General features: G+C 44.5%; 1 long non-coding RNA gene across 1 annotated transcript in view; it reads right to left on the reverse strand.

Moving 5' to 3' along the window:
• Positions 1-5,430: 5,430 nt before the first annotated feature.
• The window catches only part of LOC145415697 (uncharacterized), a 3,627-nt gene continuing 1,290 nt past the window's right edge, over positions 5,431-7,767 (reverse strand). The window contains exon 2 of the long non-coding RNA XR_013900115.1: positions 5,431-5,841. This is a non-coding gene — a long non-coding RNA (uncharacterized LOC145415697). The remainder of the gene's footprint in view (positions 5,842-7,767) is intronic.

The following is a 7,767-nucleotide window of genomic DNA, read 5'->3' on the forward strand; positions in this document are numbered from 1 at the left end:
CTGCTTAACTGGCAAATCTTGCGTCTTAACACTGGAGATCCCAACAATGGCCCAGGTGAAGGTGTTGCTCCGTCTTGACTATTTCTCCTTTCTGCCTTTTTTTTTTTTTTTTTTTTTTTTTTTTTCCTGGGCTCTTTACGGGTCTTCTGAACATTCTGGCGGCCTTTAACTTTCAGGGCCATAACCATGACTTGAAAACAGATGAGGCAAACGCAGCCCTACTAGGGGGGTGCGAGGGCATGCTACCCCGGATTTTTTTTTTTTTTTTTTTTTTTAGCCCTAGCACCAGATAAATGCAGTTGCAGGTGAATGTGAACAGAGTTACATTAAGTAACTTGGAAAATTTCAGAAATGTTGTATGGTTTTATTAATTTATTCAGGAGTTTGTGGGGGCTCCTATTGCTGTAGGTTGTAGTAGCCTATACTATTTAGTCACATTCTGAATTGGACTGATCCACTCCTGATGACACCCACAAGCACTGCAGGTTGAGGATGACAGGGATCAGTTTAAAGTTATGAATGCGATCAGAACAAGTCCCTGGGCTTTGGGGTGAGGGTGGATTGAGCAGGCCGCTAAAGGAGGGGAGGGGGAGAGGAGATGCCATATGAGGCAGCTGCCTCGTCTGCCTCTACTGTATAGTAGGACTTGCCTAGGTTTGCGGCTGTGGTGTGGCCAGCACCTGTGTGCAGTGTTGCCACGTTTTCTATACCGTTATCTCTCTCTCTCTCTCTCTCTCTCCTGGCGGGAGATGCATTCAACCTTGCCCCTTTCCTGCCTGCCTCTCTCTCTCTCTCTCTCTCTCTCTCTCTCTCTCTCTCTCTCTCTCTCTCTCTTATTGCAAGAGACATTTTGGATATTTTCTTTTACATAATATTGTATATATTGTAAATTTGACATCATTTCCACACCACCCCTGAGATCAAGGCCACAGACTGGGTGTGGAAGTGTTGCCACTCGCGAGTGAATAATGTTTTTTTTTTACTTCAGTATTGGCATATGCCTACTATTTTGTCCTACACATTAGCTTATGAGTATAAATGTGATTATTCCTCGCCCTTAAAATTACGGTAAAAGCCAGTAAATGTGAGCATTTTTCCCTAGCAACACCTGTACAAGCAATGCTTGGGTCTACGGAGGGGTACATACTTTACCTTAGGCCAGACTGGGTGTGTCAGTGTTGCCACTCACAAGAATTATATGAATTATTTCTTTTACTTTGGATATTGGCATATTTCTTCTTTTTTCAGGCTCATTCTCTTATATCCATAACTGTAATATTATTACCTACCCTAAAACTACGCTAAAAAACATTAAAAGTGACTACAATTTCTTATAGCAACACTGTACAATATGTATGCCATGTTTCTGTGTTACTGTTTAAATATTTTATGCATAATAAGATTACTGTTGATTCATCCATCAAAATACACAAGTGTAAGTTTTATTCATCTGAATTTATCGTATATGTGTTGCCTTGTACATAAATAGCTTCCGTTTCACATCGCAAGTTGGGGAAACGTGGCACCATTGTACACAGGTGCGGGCCACACCACAGCCGCAAACTTAGGCGAGTCCTACTATAGGTGGTTACGGGCGTGATTTTATAATTCTTTATCCTAGTCACAGTTAAAGACGAGCACGCTCGATGCTGGGCGACCAGAGTCAACAGAAGCAGCAGGACTGTTTAGACTGCGTGCAACCTGCACCATAATTTCCCTCCAACTAGACATGTGCTGGGGGTTGCCAACATCACACACCTATTTTTGAAACATTTAGCTGATTCTCGACAATTTTTCAGAAATTAGCGTACATTTCAGGGCGCCGCTCCCTTAACTCTGTTTTATCCTCTTTAACTTTCTCCCACCCTTTAACAGCCCTTTACCCTTTCAATCCTAAGACGACATTTTGATTTTATTCTTACTATCTCTTGGAGATTTTATTTGGCCTTAAAGAAGCTTTTCGGTATGGGAGAGTCTGATATGTGTTTACACCATCATTATGAATAGTCTTCCTTAGAGGCAGACAGACAAACATTTTTTCCTCCCTTTTAATTTACTCATACTTAACCTCTTCACTACTATGACCTAGGCTATTATTTATTATTTTCATTTTTTTTTCTTGCAGTTATCTGTCGAGTTTCTTTGGCATAGGAGAGCCGCCTGATTTTGAAAGGGGTAATGAAGGTTGTCTGTCTCCTTAGGTTCGATATTCTTACCAATGATAAATGGAATCGTCAGGAGATAGCAAGAATACAATAATTATGATGTCCTTAAGTGCATAACTCTGCTATAAACAGAGCTTAACCCCTTGAATGTGATGACATGTTTGTATCTTGGCGTATTATATCATCTTCCAACTTCTGTATTTAGCTTGGGGAAGACGTGACAACTTGGAGGTGTTAGTTACAGCATTAGTTAACTCCTTTTACTCAATGAGGTCTTTCATAGTTCGAATAGTACTGTATTGTGGTTGCTAGAGTTAAATGAAAAAAAATGCGCCATCATAGTGAAAGGGATAGTACCGGCCCACCAGAAAGTGTTTTGCTGCTGGTAATGTGTAATGCATTGCTACCTGTCTCATGGCCGGGGCGTTGGCAACTAAACCGGCAACTTCACTGATCTAGGCCAGCGAGGAAGGTGGCTTGACATTCCGCAGGATGAAGAATAACATTAAATGTCAGAAGGGCATGTGAGCTACTTAAGCCAACGTCCATCTAGCAACCTTGACTGGCAGTCCCGTAGAGGAAGGAAAACTCTGAATCAAACCTGGATAGCCCTTATCAGGAATCCCACACCCCTGTCCATTGGTTAGTGGTGTTCTCTTACGACTTGCAAGGTTTGGGTGAGGTATGCGTCCCCTCCTTGTAAAAACTTAAATTTCTGTGACTTAAAAAGAGGGAGAGGGAGCAGGGTCAGCGTGTGTTCCCTGACCCTGACCAAGTTTTGCCAGGTGGGGGGTCCCCTTGGACGGCAGCCTAGCAGGGGTTTTGGGGCACTATCATGCTGACACTAGTCATGATGATTAGGCAAAGTCTGTGGGATCCCCACAGCTGGATGATGGGAAGGGACCCCAACTGCCGGCTGATGAGAAGTGACCCCAACAGCCGGCTGATGAGAAGGGACCAAAGAGATGGGTGATAAGGGACCCCAGCAGCCGGATCATGGGAAGGGACCCCAGCAGCCAGATGATGGGAAGGGACCCCAGCAGCCAGATGATGGGAAGGGACCCCAGCAGCCAGGTGATGAGAAGGGACCCCAGCAGCCGGATGATTTGGGACCCCAGCAGCCAGAAGATGGGAAGGGACCCCAGCAGCCGGATGATGGATAGGGACCCCAGCAGCCAGATGGGAAGGGACCCCAGCAGCCAGATGATGGGAAGGGACCCCAGCAGCCAGATGATGGGAAGGGACCCCAGCAGCCAGATGATGGGAAGGGACCCCAGCAGCCAGATGATGGGAAGGGACCCCAGCAGCCAGATGATCATGAGAAGAGACCCCAGCAGCCAGATGATCATGAGAAGAGACCCCAGCGGCCGGATGATGGGAAGGGACCCCAGCAGCCGCATGATGGATAGGGACCCCAGCTGGATGATGGGAAGGCCAGAAGGGACCACGGCAGCTGGATGATGGGAAGGGACCCCAGCAGCCGGATGTTGGGTAGGTACCCCAGCTGGATGATGGGAAGGCCGGAAGGGACCACGGCGGATGATGGGAAGGGACCCCAGCAGCTGGATGATCATAAGATTATCCCGAGCAGTCATATGATGGGAATGGACCCTGGCAGCTGGATGATGGGAAGGGACCCCAGCAGCCGGATGATGGGAAGGGATCCCAGCAGCCAGATGATGGGAAGGGATCCCAGCAGCCAGATGATGGGAAGGGACCCCAGCAGCCAGATGATGGGAAGGGATCCCAGCAGCCAGATGATGGGAAGGGACCCCAGCAGCCAGATGATGGGAAGGGACCCCAGCAGCCAGATGATGGGAAGGGATCCCAGCAGCCAGATGATGGGAAGGGATCCCAGCAGCCAGATGATGGGAAGGGATCCCAGCAGCCAGATGATGGGAAGGGATCCCAGCAGCCAGATGATGGGAAGGGATCCCAGCAGCCAGATGATGGGAAGGGATCCCAGCAGCTGGATAATGGGAAGGGACCCCAGCACCCGGATGATGGGTAGGGACCCCAGCCGGATGATGGGAAGGCCGGAAGGGACCACGGCAGCCTGATGATGGGAAGGGACTCCAGCAGCCGGATGATGTTGAGAGACCCCACTGCCCCATTCCTATCTTTAACTTGCATTGTAGTGGCACAGAGGACAAACGGACCTCAACGTCACCTTGTTCCTCGCCATCAGGCCCTCCGTTCTCTGGTTCACACATCCTCTCTGATATATATACAGTAGATAGATAGATAGATATGTATGATTGTCTTCACCTCATCCCTCCATCTAGATCCTCCTCCTCTCCCTCCCCACCTCATTCGCATACACTCCCCTTTCATTTTTGATTATCCACTCTACATGGAGATACTAGGAATAAAATACAGAAGACACCCTCAGGCTGGTGTTAGTTTTGCTGAAGAGCGATGTGTTTCAGTCCATGTTTCAGTCACATTTTAGCTGTTTAGTGAGGAGTGAATTTGAAAATATTGCGTATTGAAGAGAAGTTTTTTTTTTTTAAGAGTGCGGCGGCCTTTACGTCACATGGGGAATTCCGACGACATAAACACTTGACACTACATCAAAGAACACACTGGACGTTCACCTGAGTGCTCATCTGTAGTTGGGAGTGAACTGTGGTGCAGTGAACTGCCAGACAGTGCGATTATTTATTAATCAGTGGAGCTCCATTCATTATATGCTACATATTATAGTGCAGACCTTACTGTATGTATTTGTTCAGTTTTCCTAGTGGTTATTTTTTTTTTTTTTTTTTTTTTTTTTTTTACAATTCAGTTTGGTTCGATTCCTTCATTTCCTTGCCATTTCGTTTCAACTTGCTACAATTGTTCCATGAGTATACTTTTCCTTTGTCGATTTTAGCCACCTAAAATTTTATGGGGGCAAGCTCAAACCATGGACATAATAATTCGGAATCTTGTGTTCATGCATCGTCATCAGTCATCATGGCAATTTGCACAGAAGTCTTTCCGCTTCCATGCCAGTTTAATGTAAATATTTGGAGACCATCCTGCATTTCCTTGGGAATGTTGGGAATCTATTACTCCTGCTAACTCCGAATGACTTTATTAAACTTAGGAGATTTCATGAAGATGGGATAAATGCTTTTCCAGTACGAAAAGTCTGTTAAGCTGAATAAAGCCTCCGAAAACAGTGTTCCTTACTGAAGTTATCCTTGATGTTGCATAATGAAATTATCCTTCATGTTCTGTACTAAGTTATTTTTTATGGGCGAATGATTATACACACATCCTGCAAATGTGTTTATTAGGAAGATACAGCAGTTTCTGTCCAGCATCTACCCCCTTTACTTGATTTTTGCATGGCTGTTCCCAAAGAGTTTGTTGCCTCCAGAGGGTCAGGGATGTGCCATATGAGTTGCGGAAGAGTTACAGTTGCTGCCAAAGAGTTGAGGTTGGAAGTGAAGTGGGTCGAGATGTATTAAAGAGTTATGAGAATTGAGGTCTGGGTCTGGGCCTGGGTTTGTAGTCTGGCTTATCCATGGGTCTGGGGTTATGAGAGAGGTCTGGGTCCGGGCCTTGGCCTGGTGTTGGGCCTGGGTCTGTAGTCAGGCTTATCCACGGGTCTGGGGTTGGGTGCTGCTGCTACACCCCCAGCCAACACCATCATCACCATCACAAACACACCAAAGACCAGCGACATCTGTGGGTGGGAGAATGCATTAAGTGGGGACCTATCTTAATCTTTCTGTTAGTTTGTATCTGTCATGATCTTTCTGTTAGTTTGTATCTGTCATGATCTTTCTGTTAGTCTGTATCTATCTTGATCGTTCAGTCAGTCTGTATCTATCTTGATCGTTCAGTCAGTCTGTATCTATCTTGATCGTTCCATTAGTCTGTATTTATCTTGATCTTTCTGTTAGTCTGTATTTATCTTGATCTCTGTCAGTCTGTATCTATCTTGATCTTTCTATTAGTCTGTATCAATCTTGATCGTTCTGTTTGCATCTGTCTTCGTATATCTGTTAGTCTGTATCTTTTAGTGTTGCAACGACCACCACCCACCAGCACTATCACAAACACACCAACTTCCAGTGACTTCATTCGGCAGGAAAGTGCATTAGTTGTGGCCTAGCTGTGTGATCTATTTCGGTCTACATTTCTGGACAGGAAACAGCATTAGTTGAGATCTATCTGTCTCTGTGTATATCTGCCATTCTGTCTATATATTGCCATTCCTCCCATGAAGAACAATAACGAGCAGCGACATCTGTGGGTGGGAAAGAGCATTTGTTGGAGACCTATATGTGGACTGTATGTCAATCTTTCATTTTATATCTACCTATCTATCCATCTGAGTGCTGCTACCTCACCAGCACAATCACCACAACCATCTGTGGGCAGGAAAGGTGTTAGTTATCTCAAGAGTTAATAATTGTGGAGCTGGTGCTTCACTGGATAACGTAGTTACCTTGCATCCGCATAAATTCGAGTTCGATTCTTAGGCCTGTCAGACTCTTGAACAAAGTCTGTTTCCCTGTGTCCCTGTTCACCGCCATTACAGTGAGGGATCTGGATGTATATGACAACAGAAATTGACTGAGTGCCTGTAGTGGCCCGTATACAGTTATTAGGCATCAGTTTCATGCCTTCCATTTCTACGTGGTACTTGGGTTCTGTGTAGTGGTAGCTCTTTTACCTAAACAAGGAACAGATTCTCGTCCTTTTATAATTTGACCTAACTCAATGACAGAAAATGACTGTGATGGCTCTACATCCTTTCCATCGCACGTCTTCGTGACCAGTGTTATTTTGTTGCCGTTATGCATTCAGCATGAACAGACGTCAATTTTAGGCCAAGTTATTGAAAGAATATAGTTAATGAATTACTGTTTTGACTGATCTGGGACTGAATCAATGAACAGATGGTTTCAGTGATCTGAGATTTAGTTTAAGTGGTATGTTTAAAAAGGTTTTTAAAGAGCAGATGTACAGTCAAAGACAAAAGTCGCGTCGTGAAATTTGGTGAAAATATCGGCTAAAAGACTATAGTTTTGGAGCGGTCTGCTTTGTGTTGAACGATCGGTTGGTAGCACTGACTTTGAGTTGCCATTTGCTCCAGGTGACTGGCCAGCGGATACCAGCATATAATTTTTTTGTAACTTTACGAAAGTAATCTACATATTTATTAAATCTTTCTGACTGCTGTTTTTATTCAATATTTATGAAGCGTTTCTCATCTTTTATTTTTTATGACCACATTCGCAACGTTACAATTCAGTTAGCTAAATAGGTCTTAGGAAGTCAGTTCTCCATCTGTATTAATTGTAAATTAGCTAATTAAGTTGATATTTATGACCTGGAACATTACTTAACAGTGTTGTAAAACAAGATCCACTGTAGTATTCACCATAAGAGAACAGAGTTATTCTGTTATGATTATTGATTTTTTTTTTTTTCTTTTAGAGTGGCTGGCAAACTGAATCCCACAGACGAGTTCGAACACAAACCAGACGACCGAAGTCTACGCACAACACTCCGTGTGCTTCATTCTACAGTAGGTGCACTTTTTGCGGGTGCTGCTTTCATCGTTGTGATTATTTCCTGGTCCTATAGTGGTGTGGTAAGA

The sequence above is a fragment of the Coenobita brevimanus genome, chromosome 103 (assembly GCF_032717465.1).
Source record: "Coenobita brevimanus isolate Jiangsu-jjx chromosome 103, ASM3271746v2, whole genome shotgun sequence".
Taxonomy (NCBI): Eukaryota; Metazoa; Arthropoda; class Malacostraca; order Decapoda; family Coenobitidae; genus Coenobita; species Coenobita brevimanus.